The sequence below is a fragment of the Triturus cristatus genome, chromosome 6 (assembly GCF_964204655.1).
Source record: "Triturus cristatus chromosome 6, aTriCri1.1, whole genome shotgun sequence".
Taxonomy (NCBI): Eukaryota; Metazoa; Chordata; class Amphibia; order Caudata; family Salamandridae; genus Triturus; species Triturus cristatus.
In genome coordinates, this window is record NC_140589.1 from 882,763,636 (window position 1) to 882,780,040 (window position 16,405).

The 16,405-nt window shown below is 45.9% G+C and overlaps 16 non-coding genes across 16 annotated transcripts; 9 read left to right on the top strand and 7 right to left on the bottom strand.

The window, feature by feature from the left end:
* Positions 1 to 360: 360 nt before the first annotated feature.
* LOC146818829 (U6 spliceosomal RNA) lies at positions 361 to 467 on the top strand. The gene has a single exon (XR_014963757.1). It is a non-coding gene; the product is annotated as a U6 spliceosomal RNA (small nuclear RNA).
* Positions 468 to 1,474: 1,007 nt separating this feature from the next.
* TRNAR-ACG (transfer RNA arginine (anticodon ACG)) lies at positions 1,475 to 1,547 on the bottom strand. The gene has a single exon. It is a non-coding gene; the product is annotated as a tRNA-Arg (tRNA).
* A 774-nt stretch (positions 1,548 to 2,321) lies between these two features.
* On the top strand, positions 2,322 to 2,428 carry LOC146818831 (U6 spliceosomal RNA). The gene has a single exon (XR_014963758.1). It is a non-coding gene; the product is annotated as a U6 spliceosomal RNA (small nuclear RNA).
* Positions 2,429 to 3,435: 1,007 nt separating this feature from the next.
* Positions 3,436 to 3,508, bottom strand: TRNAR-ACG (transfer RNA arginine (anticodon ACG)). Its single transcript has one exon. It is a non-coding gene; the product is annotated as a tRNA-Arg (tRNA).
* A 770-nt stretch (positions 3,509 to 4,278) lies between these two features.
* On the top strand, positions 4,279 to 4,385 carry LOC146818833 (U6 spliceosomal RNA). Its single transcript, XR_014963759.1, has one exon. It is a non-coding gene; the product is annotated as a U6 spliceosomal RNA (small nuclear RNA).
* Positions 4,386 to 6,239: 1,854 nt separating this feature from the next.
* Positions 6,240 to 6,346, top strand: LOC146818834 (U6 spliceosomal RNA). Its single transcript, XR_014963760.1, has one exon. It is a non-coding gene; the product is annotated as a U6 spliceosomal RNA (small nuclear RNA).
* A 1,007-nt stretch (positions 6,347 to 7,353) lies between these two features.
* On the bottom strand, positions 7,354 to 7,426 carry TRNAH-AUG (transfer RNA histidin (anticodon AUG)). The gene has a single exon. It is a non-coding gene; the product is annotated as a tRNA-His (tRNA).
* Positions 7,427 to 8,200: 774 nt separating this feature from the next.
* Positions 8,201 to 8,307, top strand: LOC146818836 (U6 spliceosomal RNA). Its single transcript, XR_014963762.1, has one exon. It is a non-coding gene; the product is annotated as a U6 spliceosomal RNA (small nuclear RNA).
* A 1,007-nt stretch (positions 8,308 to 9,314) lies between these two features.
* On the bottom strand, positions 9,315 to 9,387 carry TRNAH-AUG (transfer RNA histidin (anticodon AUG)). Its single transcript has one exon. It is a non-coding gene; the product is annotated as a tRNA-His (tRNA).
* A 774-nt stretch (positions 9,388 to 10,161) lies between these two features.
* On the top strand, positions 10,162 to 10,268 carry LOC146818838 (U6 spliceosomal RNA). Its single transcript, XR_014963763.1, has one exon. It is a non-coding gene; the product is annotated as a U6 spliceosomal RNA (small nuclear RNA).
* A 1,007-nt stretch (positions 10,269 to 11,275) lies between these two features.
* On the bottom strand, positions 11,276 to 11,348 carry TRNAR-ACG (transfer RNA arginine (anticodon ACG)). The gene has a single exon. It is a non-coding gene; the product is annotated as a tRNA-Arg (tRNA).
* Positions 11,349 to 12,118: 770 nt separating this feature from the next.
* On the top strand, positions 12,119 to 12,225 carry LOC146818840 (U6 spliceosomal RNA). Its single transcript, XR_014963764.1, has one exon. It is a non-coding gene; the product is annotated as a U6 spliceosomal RNA (small nuclear RNA).
* Positions 12,226 to 13,232: 1,007 nt separating this feature from the next.
* TRNAR-ACG (transfer RNA arginine (anticodon ACG)) lies at positions 13,233 to 13,305 on the bottom strand. The gene has a single exon. It is a non-coding gene; the product is annotated as a tRNA-Arg (tRNA).
* Positions 13,306 to 14,079: 774 nt separating this feature from the next.
* Positions 14,080 to 14,186, top strand: LOC146818842 (U6 spliceosomal RNA). Its single transcript, XR_014963765.1, has one exon. It is a non-coding gene; the product is annotated as a U6 spliceosomal RNA (small nuclear RNA).
* A 1,007-nt stretch (positions 14,187 to 15,193) lies between these two features.
* Positions 15,194 to 15,266, bottom strand: TRNAR-ACG (transfer RNA arginine (anticodon ACG)). The gene has a single exon. It is a non-coding gene; the product is annotated as a tRNA-Arg (tRNA).
* A 772-nt stretch (positions 15,267 to 16,038) lies between these two features.
* Positions 16,039 to 16,145, top strand: LOC146818844 (U6 spliceosomal RNA). The gene has a single exon (XR_014963766.1). It is a non-coding gene; the product is annotated as a U6 spliceosomal RNA (small nuclear RNA).
* Positions 16,146 to 16,405: the final 260 nt, after the last annotated feature.

Consider the following 16,405-nt stretch of genomic DNA (forward strand, 5'->3'; position numbering starts at 1 on the left):
CTTGTCCAGGGACCCAAGCATGCTGCCTTTCACCTCTCAGAGCCCTTCACCTAACCTACTGTGCAGCTGTCTCACCTTTAATATCACTGTTCCACAGGCAGCATGATGTCACAATGTTCCTTGTCAGTAGCCTGAACCATGAGCCTTTGCAACCCTGGCATAATCTACATACTTCCAATTGGTGAAGTCTTGGACCACAAATGCAGTGAAGAATAATGGATTGTTACTCTTCATGCATTTTTGCCCATTGGCTCAGATTTGAATGCTTACTGGCCATACGAGCATCTCTGCCAGGCCACCCTATGTCTAGAGACCGTAGATTTAGAGAGTTTATAAACATTGTAGGTTCATCAATGAAGTGTGCTCGCTTCGGCGGCACATATACTAAAATTGGAACGATACAGAGAAGATTAGCATGGCCCCTGCGCAAGGATGACACGCAAATTCGTGAAGCGTTCCATATTTTTACCAGCTTTCAGGAGAGAAATGTTCTATGTTTTCAAGACTAATTGAAATAATAAAGCAGGTTCCAGTGCTTTCCTCCTAATATCTATTTTTCAATTTGTCTCTCCTCAACATTTTTAATGTATTTACCTCGCAGTAATGAAGGTGCACTCTATGGCCAGCTGCATTTAGCAAGGAAGCCTGCAGGACTTCTGGGACTTTTCTTTCCCTTCTTCAGCCTCCCTGTCATTATTCTTCACAACCCCCAAATCTATACTGCTGCCAGCGATGCGTTGCTTTGTGGGAAGCAAGAGAAAGAGAAGGGGAGGGCCTATGCAAATGATGGCCTCAGGGCTGTCTGGGAGTCCCTTTTCAGCAGTACTGTTAAAATCCGCCTTGCAACCAGATTGGTCGGGTAAGCTGAAAAACACCAGGCATGATTGGGCACCAGGTCCTCTAGGCCCTTGGAGGACATATCGGCGCTGCATCCCTCAGTTTCTGAGGTCCAAGAAATGTTCACCCTCCACCCTAATAGAGAGGTCTTGGCCGATCGGGGCCGATCGGGGCAGAAGGGAGCAGGGCAAGATGCTCATGATCCTGCTCTAATAATGAACTGCCTTCCTCTCTCCTTACCTGTGGTTCTGCCTGGCTGCTTGGTTCCAGTTGTAGGCCTACATCCCACAGGCAATTTGCTTGTCCCTCTCACACATGTAAATGAGTCAGCACTCAAGTGCACACACCTGCCTGCACCCACAGACCCTCTCACACACACTTTTCTCAACAAGATTTTTTCCTAGTTTAGAGACTCAGAGACCCATGTTGAAATACAAAAGCAGCACACCACATGACGGCCTTCACATAGAATCCAGCAGCAAATGGGAAACTTTTAACTAGCCGTGGTCCTATTACTGCAGCCCTACCATGGAACGACTGCTGGATGAGTCCTGCTCGAGAATATTGAACCTACAACAAGTCTGAGGTAAATAAGAATTCCACAGGAATACCATAAAACAGGGACCTATGACCCTTTCGAGCCAGATAGGAGTCGAACCTACAATCTTCTGATCCGTAGTCAGACGCGTTATCCATTGCGCCACTGGCCCCATGTAGGATTACCCATACTTTTGTCCTTAAGAGGACCAGAAGTTGTGTGTGTGTGTGTGTGTGTGTGTTTTAAAACACCATTCCATCAACCTTTTTAGCCACGTTTACTGCTCACAACCAGAAGACACAAGTAAACCCACCTGACCTCCTGAAATTCTGTTCTGTCAGGTGTTCCTAACTTATACAAAGGACTTTAGGAGGACGAAGGACCTAAAAGTCAGGGGAAATGGTCCTAGGTCCAAGGAAATGTTTTAGATCAGCCTCAGTTTCTTAAATATTCTGCATTCACATCATCAGTTCCACGTCTGTGTGGAGCTGATCTTGAGGACTCCTTAATCAGCAGGCGGGTACAACAATAAAGTGTTTAATATTACAATACAGGCGAAAATTCAGACACCTTGTCATAGGCTCACCTTGTCCAGGGACCCAAGCATGCTGCCTTTCACCTCTCAGAGCCCTTCACCTAACCTACTGTGCAGCTGTCTCACCTTTAATATCACTGTTCCACAGGCAGCATGATGTCACAATGTTCCTTGTCAGTAGCCTGAACCATGAGCCTTTGCAACCCTGGCATAATCTACATACTTCCAATTGGTGAAGTCTTGGACCACAAATGCAGTGAAGAATAATGGATTGTTACTCTTCATGCATTTTTGCCCATTGGCTCAGATTTGAATGCTTACTGGCCATACGAGCATCTCTGCCAGGCCACCCTATGTCTAGAGACCGTAGATTTAGAGAGTTTATAAACATTGTAGGTTCATCAATGAAGTGTGCTCGCTTCGGCGGCACATATACTAAAATTGGAACGATACAGAGAAGATTAGCATGGCCCCTGCGCAAGGATGACACGCAAATTCGTGAAGCGTTCCATATTTTTACCAGCTTTCAGGAGAGAAATGTTCTATGTTTTCAAGACTAATTGAAATAATAAAGCAGGTTCCAGTGCTTTCCTCCTAATATCTATTTTTCAATTTGTCTCTCCTCAGCATTTTTAATGTATTTACCTCGCAGTAATGAAGGTGCACTCTATGGCCAGCTGCATTTAGCAAGGAAGCCTGCAGGACTTCTGGGACTTTTCTTTCCCTTCTTCAGCCTCCCTGTCATTATTCTTCACAACCCCCAAATCTATACTGCTGCCAGCGATGCGTTGCTTTGTGGGAAGCAAGAGAAAGAGAAGGGGAGGGCCTATGCAAATGATGGCCTCAGGGCTGTCTGGGAGTCCCTTTTCAGCAGTACTGTTAAAATCCGCCTTGCAACCAGATTGGTCGGGTAAGCTGAAAAACACCAGGCATGATTGGGCACCAGGTCCTCTAGGCCCTTGGAGGACATATCGGCGCTGCATCCCTCAGTTTCTGAGGTCCAAGAAATGTTCACCCTCCACCCTAATAGAGAGGTCTTGGCCGATCGTGGCCGATCGGGGCAGAAGGGAGCAGGGCAAGATGCTCATGATCCTGCTCTAATAATGAACTGCCTTCCTCTCTCCTTACCTGTGGTTCTGCCTGGCTGCTTGGTTCCAGTTGTAGGCCTACATCCCACAGGCAATTTGCTTGTCCCTCTCACACATGTAAATGGGTCAGCACTCAAGTGCACACACCTGCCTGCACCCACAGACCCTCTCACACACACTTTTCTCAACAAGATTTTTTCCTAGTTTAGAGACTCAGAGACCCATGTTGAAATACAAAAGCAGCACACCACATGACGGCCTTCACATAGAATCCAGCAGCAAATGGGAAACTTTTAACTAGCCGTGGTCCTATTACTGCAGCCCTACCATGGAACGACTGCTGGATGAGTCCTGCTCGAGAATATTGAACCTACAACAAGTCTGAGGTAAATAAGAATTCCACAGGAATACCATAAAACAGGGACCTATGACCCTTTCGAGCCAGATAGGAGTCGAACCTACAATCTTCTGATCCGTAGTCAGACGCGTTATCCATTGCGCCACTGGCCCCATGTAGGATTACCCATACTTTTGTCCTTAAGAGGACCAGAAGTTGTGTGTGTGTGTGTGTGTGTTTTAAAACACCATTCCATCAACCTTTTTAGCCACGTTTACTGCTCACAACCAGAAGACACAAGTAAACCCACCTGACCTCCTGAAATTCTGTTCTGTCAGGTGTTCCTAACTTATACAAAGGACTTTAGGAGGACGAAGGACCTAAAAGTCAGGGGAAATGGTCCTAGGTCCAAGGAAATGTTTTAGATCAGCCTCAGTTTCTTAAATATTCTGCATTAACATCATCAGTTCCACGTCTGTGTGGAGCTGATCTTGAGGACTCCTTAATCAGCAGGCGGGTACAACAATAAAGTGTTTAATATTACAATACAGGCGAAAATTCAGACACCTTGTCATAGGCTCACCTTGTCCAGGGACCCATGCATGCTGCCTTTCACCTCTCAGAGCCCTTCACCTAACCTACTGTGCAGCTGTCTCACCTTTAATATCACTGTTCCACAGGCAGCATGATGTCACAATGTTCCTTGTCAGTAGCCTGAACCATGAGCCTTTGCAACCCTGGCATAATCTACATACTTCCAATTGGTGAAGTCTTGGACCACAAATGCAGTGAAGAATAATGGATTGTTACTCTTCATGCATTTTTGCCCATTGGCTCAGATTTGAATGCTTACTGGCCATACGAGCATCTCTGCCAGGCCACCCTATGTCTAGAGACCGTAGATTTAGAGAGTTTATAAACATTGTAGGTTCATCAATGAAGTGTGCTCGCTTCGGCGGCACATATACTAAAATTGGAACGATACAGAGAAGATTAGCATGGCCCCTGCGCAAGGATGACACGCAAATTCGTGAAGCGTTCCATATTTTTACCAGCTTTCAGGAGAGAAATGTTCTATGTTTTCAAGACTAATTGAAATAATAAAGCAGGTTCCAGTGCTTTCCTCCTAATATCTATTTTTCAATTTGTCTCTCCTCAACATTTTTAATGTATTTACCTCGCAGTAATGAAGGTGCACTCTATGGCCAGCTGCATTTAGCAAGGAAGCCTGCAGGACTTCTGGGACTTTTCTTTCCCTTCTTCAGCCTCCCTGTCATTATTCTTCACAACCCCCAAATCTATACTGCTGCCAGCGATGCGTTGCTTTGTGGGAAGCAAGAGAAAGAGAAGGGGAGGGCCTATGCAAATGATGGCCTCAGGGCTGTCTGGGAGTCCCTTTTCAGCAGTACTGTTAAAATCCGCCTTGCAACCAGATTGGTCGGGTAAGCTGAAAAACACCAGGCATGATTGGGCACCAGGTCCTCTAGGCCCTTGGAGGACATATCGGCGCTGCATCCCTCAGTTTCTGAGGTCCAAGAAATGTTCACCCTCCACCCTAATAGAGAGGTCTTGGCCGATCGTGGCCGATCGGGGCAGAAGGGAGCAGGGCAAGATGCTCATGATCCTGCTCTAATAATGAACTGCCTTCCTCTCTCCTTACCTGTGGTTCTGCCTGGCTGCTTGGTTCCAGTTGTAGGCCTACATCCCACAGGCAATTTGCTTGTCCCTCTCACACATGTAAATGGGTCAGCACTCAAGTGCACACACCTGCCTGCACCCACAGACCCTCTCACACACACTTTTCTCAACAAGATTTTTTCCTAGTTTAGAGACTCAGAGACCCATGTTGAAATACAAAAGCAGCACACCACATGACGGCCTTCACATAGAATCCAGCAGCAAATGGGAAACTTTTAACTAGCCGTGGTCCTATTACTGCAGCCCTACCATGGAACGACTGCTGGATGAGTCCTGCTCGAGAATATTGAACCTACAACAAGTCTGAGGTAAATAAGAATTCCACAGGAATACCATAAAACAGGGACCTATGACCCTTTCGAGCCAGATAGGAGTCGAACCTACAATCTTCTGATCCGTAGTCAGTCGCGTTATCCATTGCGCCACTGGCCCCATGTAGGATTACCCATACTTTTGTCCTTAAGAGGACCAGAAGTTGTGTGTGTGTGTGTGTGTGTGTGTTTTAAAACACCATTCCATCAACCTTTTTAGCCACGTTTACTGCTCACAACCAGAAGACACAAGTAAACCCACCTGACCTCCTGAAATTCTGTTCTGTCAGGTGTTCCTAACTTATACAAAGGACTTTAGGAGGACGAAGGACCTAAAAGTCAGGGGAAATGGTCCTAGGTCCAAGGAAATGTTTTAGATCAGCCTCAGTTTCTTAAATATTCTGCATTAACATCATCAGTTCCACGTCTGTGTGGAGCTGATCTTGAGGACTCCTTAATCAGCAGGCGGGTACAACAATAAAGTGTTTAATATTACAATACAGGCGAAAATTCAGACACCTTGTCATAGGCTCACCTTGTCCAGGGACCCAAGCATGCTGCCTTTCACCTCTCAGAGCCCTTCACCTAACCTACTGTGCAGCTGTCTCACCTTTAATATCACTGTTCCACAGGCAGCATGATGTCACAATGTTCCTTGTCAGTAGCCTGAACCATGAGCCTTTGCAACCCTGGCATAATCTACATACTTCCAATTGGTGAAGTCTTGGACCACAAATGCAGTGAAGAATAATGGATTGTTACTCTTCATGCATTTTTGCCCATTGGCTCAGATTTGAATGCTTACTGGCCATACGAGCATCTCTGCCAGGCCACCCTATGTCTAGAGACCGTAGATTTAGAGAGTTTATAAACATTGTAGGTTCATCAATGAAGTGTGCTCGCTTCGGCGGCACATATACTAAAATTGGAACGATACAGAGAAGATTAGCATGGCCCCTGCGCAAGGATGACACGCAAATTCGTGAAGCGTTCCATATTTTTACCAGCTTTCAGGAGAGAAATGTTCTATGTTTTCAAGACTAATTGAAATAATAAAGCAGGTTCCAGTGCTTTCCTCCTAATATCTATTTTTCAATTTGTCTCTCCTCAGCATTTTTAATGTATTTACCTCGCAGTAATGAAGGTGCACTCTATGGCCAGCTGCATTTAGCAAGGAAGCCTGCAGGACTTCTGGGACTTTTCTTTCCCTTCTTCAGCCTCCCTGTCATTATTCTTCACAACCCCCAAATCTATACTGCTGCCAGCGATGCATTGCTTTGTGGGAAGCAAGAGAAAGAGAAGGGGAGGGCCTATGCAAATGATGGCCTCAGGGCTGTCTGGGAGTCCCTTTTCAGCAGTACTGTTAAAATCCGCCTTGCAACCAGATTGGTCGGGTAAGCTGAAAAACACCAGGCATGATTGGGCACCAGGTCCTCTAGGCCCTTGGAGGACATATCGGCGCTGCATCCCTCAGTTTCTGAGGTCCAAGAAATGTTCACCCTCCACCCTAATAGAGAGATCGTGGCCGATCGTGGCCGATCGGGGCAGAAGGGAGCAGGGCAAGATGCTCATGATCCTGCTCTAATAATGAACTGCCTTCCTCTCTCCTTACCTGTGGTTCTGCCTGGCTGCTTGGTTCCAGTTGTAGGCCTACATCCCACAGGCAATTTGCTTGTCCCTCTCACACATGTAAATGGGTCAGCACTCAAGTGCACACACCTGCCTGCACCCACAGACCCTCTCACACACACTTTTCTCAACAAGATTTTTTCCTAGTTTAGAGACTCAGAGACCCATGTTGAAATACAAAAGCAGCACACCACATGACGGCCTTCACATAGAATCCAGCAGCAAATGGGAAACTTTTAACTAGCCGTGGTCCTATTACTGCAGCCCTACCATGGAACGACTGCTGGATGAGTCCTGCTCGAGAATATTGAACCTACAACAAGTCTGAGGTAAATAAGAATTCCACAGGAATACCATAAAACAGGGACCTATGACCCTTTCGAGCCAGATAGGAGTCGAACCTACAATCTTCTGATCCATAGTCAGACGCGTTATCCATTGCGCCACTGGCCCCATGTAGGATTACCCATACTTTTGTCCTTAAGAGGACCAGAAGTTGTGTGTGTGTGTGTGTGTGTGTGTTTTAAAACACCATTCCATCAACCTTTTTAGCCACGTTTACTGCTCACAACCAGAAGACACAAGTAAACCCACCTGACCTCCTGAAATTCTGTTCTGTCAGGTGTTCCTAACTTATACAAAGGACTTTAGGAGGACGAAGGACCTAAAAGTCAGGGGAAATGGTCCTAGGTCCAAGGAAATGTTTTAGATCAGCCTCAGTTTCTTAAATATTCTGCATTAACATCATCAGTTCCACGTCTGTGTGGAGCTGATCTTGAGGACTCCTTAATCAGCAGGCGGGTACAACAATAAAGTGTTTAATATTACAATACAGGCGAAAATTCAGACACCTTGTCATAGGCTCACCTTGTCCAGGGACCCAAGCATGCTGCCTTTCACCTCTCAGAGCCCTTCACCTAACCTACTGTGCAGCTGTCTCACCTTTAATATCACTGTTCCACAGGCAGCATGATGTCACAATGTTCCTTGTCAGTAGCCTGAACCATGAGCCTTTGCAACCCTGGCATAATCTACATACTTCCAATTGGTGAAGTCTTGGACCACAAATGCAGTGAAGAATAATGGATTGTTACTCTTCATGCATTTTTGCCCATTGGCTCAGATTTGAATGCTTACTGGCCATACGAGCATCTCTGCCAGGCCACCCTATGTCTAGAGACCGTAGATTTAGAGAGTTTATAAACATTGTAGGTTCATCAATGAAGTGTGCTCGCTTCGGCGGCACATATACTAAAATTGGAACGATACAGAGAAGATTAGCATGGCCCCTGCGCAAGGATGACACGCAAATTCGTGAAGCGTTCCATATTTTTACCAGCTTTCAGGAGAGAAATGTTCTATGTTTTCAAGACTAATTGAAATAATAAAGCAGGTTCCAGTGCTTTCCTCCTAATATCTATTTTTCAATTTGTCTCTCCTCAGCATTTTTAATGTATTTACCTCGCAGTAATGAAGGTGCACTCTATGGCCAGCTGCATTTAGCAAGGAAGCCTGCAGGACTTCTGGGACTTTTCTTTCCCTTCTTCAGCCTCCCTGTCATTATTCTTCACAACCCCCAAATCTATACTGCTGCCAGCGATGCATTGCTTTGTGGGAAGCAAGAGAAAGAGAAGGGGAGGGCCTATGCAAATGATGGCCTCAGGGCTGTCTGGGAGTCCCTTTTCAGCAGTACTGTTAAAATCCGCCTTGCAACCAGATTGGTCGGGTAAGCTGAAAAACACCAGGCATGATTGGGCACCAGGTCCTCTAGGCCCTTGGAGGACATATCGGCGCTGCATCCCTCAGTTTCTGAGGTCCAAGAAATGTTCACCCTCCACCCTAATAGAGAGATCGTGGCCGATCGTGGCCGATCGGGGCAGAAGGGAGCAGGGCAAGATGCTCATGATCCTGCTCTAATAATGAACTGCCTTCCTCTCTCCTTACCTGTGGTTCTGCCTGGCTGCTTGGTTCCAGTTGTAGGCCTACATCCCACAGGCAATTTGCTTGTCCCTCTCACACATGTAAATGGGTCAGCACTCAAGTGCACACACCTGCCTGCACCCACAGACCCTCTCACACACACTTTTCTCAACAAGATTTTTTCCTAGTTTAGAGACTCAGAGACCCATGTTGAAATACAAAAGCAGCACACCACATGACGGCCTTCACATAGAATCCAGCAGCAAATGGGAAACTTTTAACTAGCCGTGGTCCTATTACTGCAGCCCTACCATGGAACGACTGCTGGATGAGTCCTGCTCGAGAATATTGAACCTACAACAAGTCTGAGGTAAATAAGAATTCCACAGGAATACCATAAAACAGGGACCTATGACCCTTTCGAGCCAGATAGGAGTCGAACCTACAATCTTCTGATCCATAGTCAGACGCGTTATCCATTGCGCCACTGGCCCCATGTAGGATTACCCATACTTTTGTCCTTAAGAGGACCAGAAGTTGTGTGTGTGTGTGTGTGTGTGTGTTTTAAAACACCATTCCATCAACCTTTTTAGCCACGTTTACTGCTCACAACCAGAAGACACAAGTAAACCCACCTGACCTCCTGAAATTCTGTTCTGTCAGGTGTTCCTAACTTATACAAAGGACTTTAGGAGGACGAAGGACCTAAAAGTCAGGGGAAATGGTCCTAGGTCCAAGGAAATGTTTTAGATCAGCCTCAGTTTCTTAAATATTCTGCATTAACATCATCAGTTCCACGTCTGTGTGGAGCTGATCTTGAGGACTCCTTAATCAGCAGGCGGGTACAACAATAAAGTGTTTAATATTACAATACAGGCGAAAATTCAGACACCTTGTCATAGGCTCACCTTGTCCAGGGACCCAAGCATGCTGCCTTTCACCTCTCAGAGCCCTTCACCTAACCTACTGTGCAGCTGTCTCACCTTTAATATCACTGTTCCACAGGCAGCATGATGTCACAATGTTCCTTGTCAGTAGCCTGAACCATGAGCCTTTGCAACCCTGGCATAATCTACATACTTCCAATTGGTGAAGTCTTGGACCACAAATGCAGTGAAGAATAATGGATTGTTACTCTTCATGCATTTTTGCCCATTGGCTCAGATTTGAATGCTTACTGGCCATACGAGCATCTCTGCCAGGCCACCCTATGTCTAGAGACCGTAGATTTAGAGAGTTTATAAACATTGTAGGTTCATCAATGAAGTGTGCTCGCTTCGGCGGCACATATACTAAAATTGGAACGATACAGAGAAGATTAGCATGGCCCCTGCGCAAGGATGACACGCAAATTCGTGAAGCGTTCCATATTTTTACCAGCTTTCAGGAGAGAAATGTTCTATGTTTTCAAGACTAATTGAAATAATAAAGCAGGTTCCAGTGCTTTCCTCCTAATATCTATTTTTCAATTTGTCTCTCCTCAGCATTTTTAATGTATTTACCTCGCAGTAATGAAGGTGCACTCTATGGCCAGCTGCATTTAGCAAGGAAGCCTGCAGGACTTCTGGGACTTTTCTTTCCCTTCTTCAGCCTCCCTGTCATTATTCTTCACAACCCCCAAATCTATACTGCTGCCAGCGATGCGTTGCTTTGTGGGAAGCAAGAGAAAGAGAAGGGGAGGGCCTATGCAAATGATGGCCTCAGGGCTGTCTGGGAGTCCCTTTTCAGCAGTACTGTTAAAATCCGCCTTGCAACCAGATTGGTCGGGTAAGCTGAAAAACACCAGGCATGATTGGGCACCAGGTCCTCTAGGCCCTTGGAGGACATATCGGCGCTGCATCCCTCAGTTTCTGAGGTCCAAGAAATGTTCACCCTCCACCCTAATAGAGAGGTCTTGGCCGATCGTGGCCGATCGGGGCAGAAGGGAGCAGGGCAAGATGCTCATGATCCTGCTCTAATAATGAACTGCCTTCCTCTCTCCTTACCTGTGGTTCTGCCTGGCTGCTTGGTTCCAGTTGTAGGCCTACATCCCACAGGCAATTTGCTTGTCCCTCTCACACATGTAAATGGGTCAGCACTCAAGTGCACACACCTGCCTGCACCCACAGACCCTCTCACACACACTTTTCTCAACAAGATTTTTTCCTAGTTTAGAGACTCAGAGACCCATGTTGAAATACAAAAGCAGCACACCACATGACGGCCTTCACATAGAATCCAGCAGCAAATGGGAAACTTTTAACTAGCCGTGGTCCTATTACTGCAGCCCTACCATGGAACGACTGCTGGATGAGTCCTGCTCGAGAATATTGAACCTACAACAAGTCTGAGGTAAATAAGAATTCCACAGGAATACCATAAAACAGGGACCTATGACCCTTTCGAGCCAGATAGGAGTCGAACCTACAATCTTCTGATCCGTAGTCAGACGCGTTATCCATTGCGCCACTGGCCCCATGTAGGATTACCCATACTTTTGTCCTTAAGAGGACCAGAAGTTGTGTGTGTGTGTGTGTGTGTTTTAAAACACCATTCCATCAACCTTTTTAGCCACGTTTACTGCTCACAACCAGAAGACACAAGTAAACCCACCTGACCTCCTGAAATTCTGTTCTGTCAGGTGTTCCTAACTTATACAAAGGACTTTAGGAGGACGAAGGACCTAAAAGTCAGGGGAAATGGTCCTAGGTCCAAGGAAATGTTTTAGATCAGCCTCAGTTTCTTAAATATTCTGCATTAACATCATCAGTTCCACGTCTGTGTGGAGCTGATCTTGAGGACTCCTTAATCAGCAGGCGGGTACAACAATAAAGTGTTTAATATTACAATACAGGCGAAAATTCAGACACCTTGTCATAGGCTCACCTTGTCCAGGGACCCATGCATGCTGCCTTTCACCTCTCAGAGCCCTTCACCTAACCTACTGTGCAGCTGTCTCACCTTTAATATCACTGTTCCACAGGCAGCATGATGTCACAATGTTCCTTGTCAGTAGCCTGAACCATGAGCCTTTGCAACCCTGGCATAATCTACATACTTCCAATTGGTGAAGTCTTGGACCACAAATGCAGTGAAGAATAATGGATTGTTACTCTTCATGCATTTTTGCCCATTGGCTCAGATTTGAATGCTTACTGGCCATACGAGCATCTCTGCCAGGCCACCCTATGTCTAGAGACCGTAGATTTAGAGAGTTTATAAACATTGTAGGTTCATCAATGAAGTGTGCTCGCTTCGGCGGCACATATACTAAAATTGGAACGATACAGAGAAGATTAGCATGGCCCCTGCGCAAGGATGACACGCAAATTCGTGAAGCGTTCCATATTTTTACCAGCTTTCAGGAGAGAAATGTTCTATGTTTTCAAGACTAATTGAAATAATAAAGCAGGTTCCAGTGCTTTCCTCCTAATATCTATTTTTCAATTTGTGTCTCCTCAACATTTTTAATGTATTTACCTCGCAGTAATGAAGGTGCACTCTATGGCCAGCTGCATTTAGCAAGGAAGCCTGCAGGACTTCTGGGACTTTTCTTTCCCTTCTTCAGCCTCCCTGTCATTATTCTTCACAACCCCCAAATCTATACTGCTGCCAGCGATGCGTTGCTTTGTGGGAAGCAAGAGAAAGAGAAGGGGAGGGCCTATGCAAATGATGGCCTCAGGGCTGTCTGGGAGTCCCTTTTCAGCAGTACTGTTAAAATCCGCCTTGCAACCAGATTGGTCGGGTAAGCTGAAAAACACCAGGCATGATTGGGCACCAGGTCCTCTAGGCCCTTGGAGGACATATCGGCGCTGCATCCCTCAGTTTCTGAGGTCCAAGAAATGTTCACCCTCCACCCTAATAGAGAGGTCTTGGCCGATCGTGGCCGATCGGGGCAGAAGGGAGCAGGGCAAGATGCTCATGATCCTGCTCTAATAATGAACTGCCTTCCTCTCTCCTTACCTGTGGTTCTGCCTGGCTGCTTGGTTCCAGTTGTAGGCCTACATCCCACAGGCAATTTGCTTGTCCCTCTCACACATGTAAATGGGTCAGCACTCAAGTGCACACACCTGCCTGCACCCACAGACCCTCTCACACACACTTTTCTCAACAAGATTTTTTCCTAGTTTAGAGACTCAGAGACCCATGTTGAAATACAAAAGCAGCACACCACATGACGGCCTTCACATAGAATCCAGCAGCAAATGGGAAACTTTTAACTAGCCGTGGTCCTATTACTGCAGCCCTACCATGGAACGACTGCTGGATGAGTCCTGCTCGAGAATATTGAACCTACAACAAGTCTGAGGTAAATAAGAATTCCACAGGAATACCATAAAACAGGGACCTATGACCCTTTCGAGCCAGATAGGAGTCGAACCTACAATCTTCTGATCCGTAGTCAGACGCGTTATCCATTGCGCCACTGGCCCCATGTAGGATTACCCATACTTTTGTCCTTAAGAGGACCAGAAGTTGTGTGTGTGTGTGTGTGTGTGTGTTTTAAAACACCATTCCATCAACCTTTTTAGCCACGTTTACTGCTCACAACCAGAAGACACAAGTAAACCCACCTGACCTCCTGAAATTCTGTTCTGTCAGGTGTTCCTAACTTATACAAAGGACTTTAGGAGGACGAAGGACCTAAAAGTCAGGGGAAATGGTCCTAGGTCCAAGGAAATGTTTTAGATCAGCCTCAGTTTCTTAAATATTCTGCATTAACATCATCAGTTCCACGTCTGTGTGGAGCTGATCTTGAGGACTCCTTAATCAGCAGGCGGGTACAACAATAAAGTGTTTAATATTACAATACAGGCGAAAATTCAGACACCTTGTCATAGGCTCACCTTGTCCAGGGACCCATGCATGCTGCCTTTCACCTCTCAGAGCCCTTCACCTAACCTACTGTGCAGCTGTCTCACCTTTAATATCACTGTTCCACAGGCAGCATGATGTCACAATGTTCCTTCTCAGTAGCCTGAACCATGAGCCTTTGCAACCCTGGCATAATCTACATACTTCCAATTGGTGAAGTCTTGGACCACAAATGCAGTGAAGAATAATGGATTGTTACTCTTCATGCATTTTTGCCCATTGGCTCAGATTTGAATGCTTACTGGCCATACGAGCATCTCTGCCAGGCCACCCTATGTCTAGAGACCGTAGATTTAGAGAGTTTATAAACATTGTAGGTTCATCAATGAAGTGTGCTCGCTTCGGCGGCACATATACTAAAATTGGAACGATACAGAGAAGATTAGCATGGCCCCTGCGCAAGGATGACACGCAAATTCGTGAAGCGTTCCATATTTTTACCAGCTTTCAGGAGAGAAATGTTCTATGTTTTCAAGACTAATTGAAATAATAAAGCAGGTTCCAGTGCTTTCCTCCTAATATCTATTTTTCAATTTGTGTCTCCTCAACATTTTTAATGTATTTACCTCGCAGTAATGAAGGTGCACTCTATGGCCAGCTGCATTTAGCAAGGAAGCCTGCAGGACTTCTGGGACTTTTCTTTCCCTTCTTCAGCCTCCCTGTCATTATTCTTCACAACCCCCAAATCTATACTGCTGCCAGCGATGCGTTGCTTTGTGGGAAGCAAGAGAAAGAGAAGGGGAGGGCCTATGCAAATGATGGCCTCAGGGCTGTCTGGGAGTCCCTTTTCAGCAGTACTGTTAAAATCCGCCTTGCAACCAGATTGGTCGGGTAAGCTGAAAAACACCAGGCATGATTGGGCACCAGGTCCTCTAGGCCCTTGGAGGACATATCGGCGCTGCATCCCTCAGTTTCTGAGGTCCAAGAAATGTTCACCCTCCACCCTAATAGAGAGGTCTTGGCCGATCGTGGCCGATCGGGGCAGAAGGGAGCAGGGCAAGATGCTCATGATCCTGCTCTAATAATGAACTGCCTTCCTCTCTCCTTACCTGTGGTTCTGCCTGGCTGCTTGGTTCCAGTTGTAGGCCTACATCCCACAGGCAATTTGCTTGTCCCTCTCACACATGTAAATGGGTCAGCACTCAAGTGCACACACCTGCCTGCACCCACAGACCCTCTCACACACACTTTTCTCAACAAGATTTTTTCCTAGTTTAGAGACTCAGAGACCCATGTTGAAATACAAAAGCAGCACACCACATGACGGCCTTCACATAGAATCCAGCAGCAAATGGGAAACTTTTAACTAGCCGTGGTCCTATTACTGCAGCCCTACCATGGAACGACTGCTGGATGAGTCCTGCTCGAGAATATTGAACCTACAACAAGTCTGAGGTAAATAAGAATTCCACAGGAATACCATAAAACAGGGACCTATGACCCTTTCGAGCCAGATAGGAGTCGAACCTACAATCTTCTAATCCGTAGTCAGACGCGTTATCCATTGCGCCACTGGCCCCATGTAGGATTACCCATACTTTTGTCCTTAAGAGGACCAGAAGTTGTGTGTGTGTGTGTGTGTGTGTTTTAAAACACCATTCCATCAACCTTTTTAGCCACGTTTACTGCTCACAACCAGAAGACACAAGTAAACCCACCTGACCTCCTGAAATTCTGTTCTGTCAGGTGTTCCTAACTTATACAAAGGACTTTAGGAGGACGAAGGACCTAAAAGTCAGGGGAAATGGTCCTAGGTCCAAGGAAATGTTTTAGATCAGCCTCAGTTTCTTAAATATTCTGCATTAACATCATCAGTTCCACGTCTGTGTGGAGCTGATCTTGAGGACTCCTTAATCAGCAGGCGGGTACAACAATAAAGTGTTTAATATTACAATACAGGCGAAAATTCAGACACCTTGTCATAGGCTCACCTTGTCCAGGGACCCAAGCATGCTGCCTTTCACCTCTCAGAGCCCTTCACCTAACCTACTGTGCAGCTGTCTCACCTTTAATATCACTGTTCCACAGGCAGCATGATGTCACAATGTTCCTTGTCAGTAGCCTGAACCATGAGCCTTTGCAACCCTGGCATAATCTACATACTTCCAATTGGTGAAGTCTTGGACCACAAATGCAGTGAAGAATAATGGATTGTTACTCTTCATGCATTTTTGCCCATTGGCTCAGATTTGAATGCTTACTGGCCATACGAGCATCTCTGCCAGGCCACCCTATGTCTAGAGACCGTAGATTTAGAGAGTTTATAAACATTGTAGGTTCATCAATGAAGTGTGCTCGCTTCGGCGGCACATATACTAAAATTGGAACGATACAGAGAAGATTAGCATGGCCCCTGCGCAAGGATGACACGCAAATTCGTGAAGCGTTCCATATTTTTACCAGCTTTCAGGAGAGAAATGTTCTATGTTTTCAAGACTAATTGAAATAATAAAGCAGGTTCCAGTGCTTTCCTCCTAATATCTATTTTTCAATTTGTCTCTCCTCAACATTTTTAATGTATTTACCTCGCAGTAATGAAGGTGCACTCTATGGCCAGCTGCATTTAGCAAGGAAGCCTGCAGGACTTCTGGGACTTTTCTTTCACTTCTTCAGCCTCCCTGTCATTATTCTTCACAACCCCCAAATCTATACTGCTGC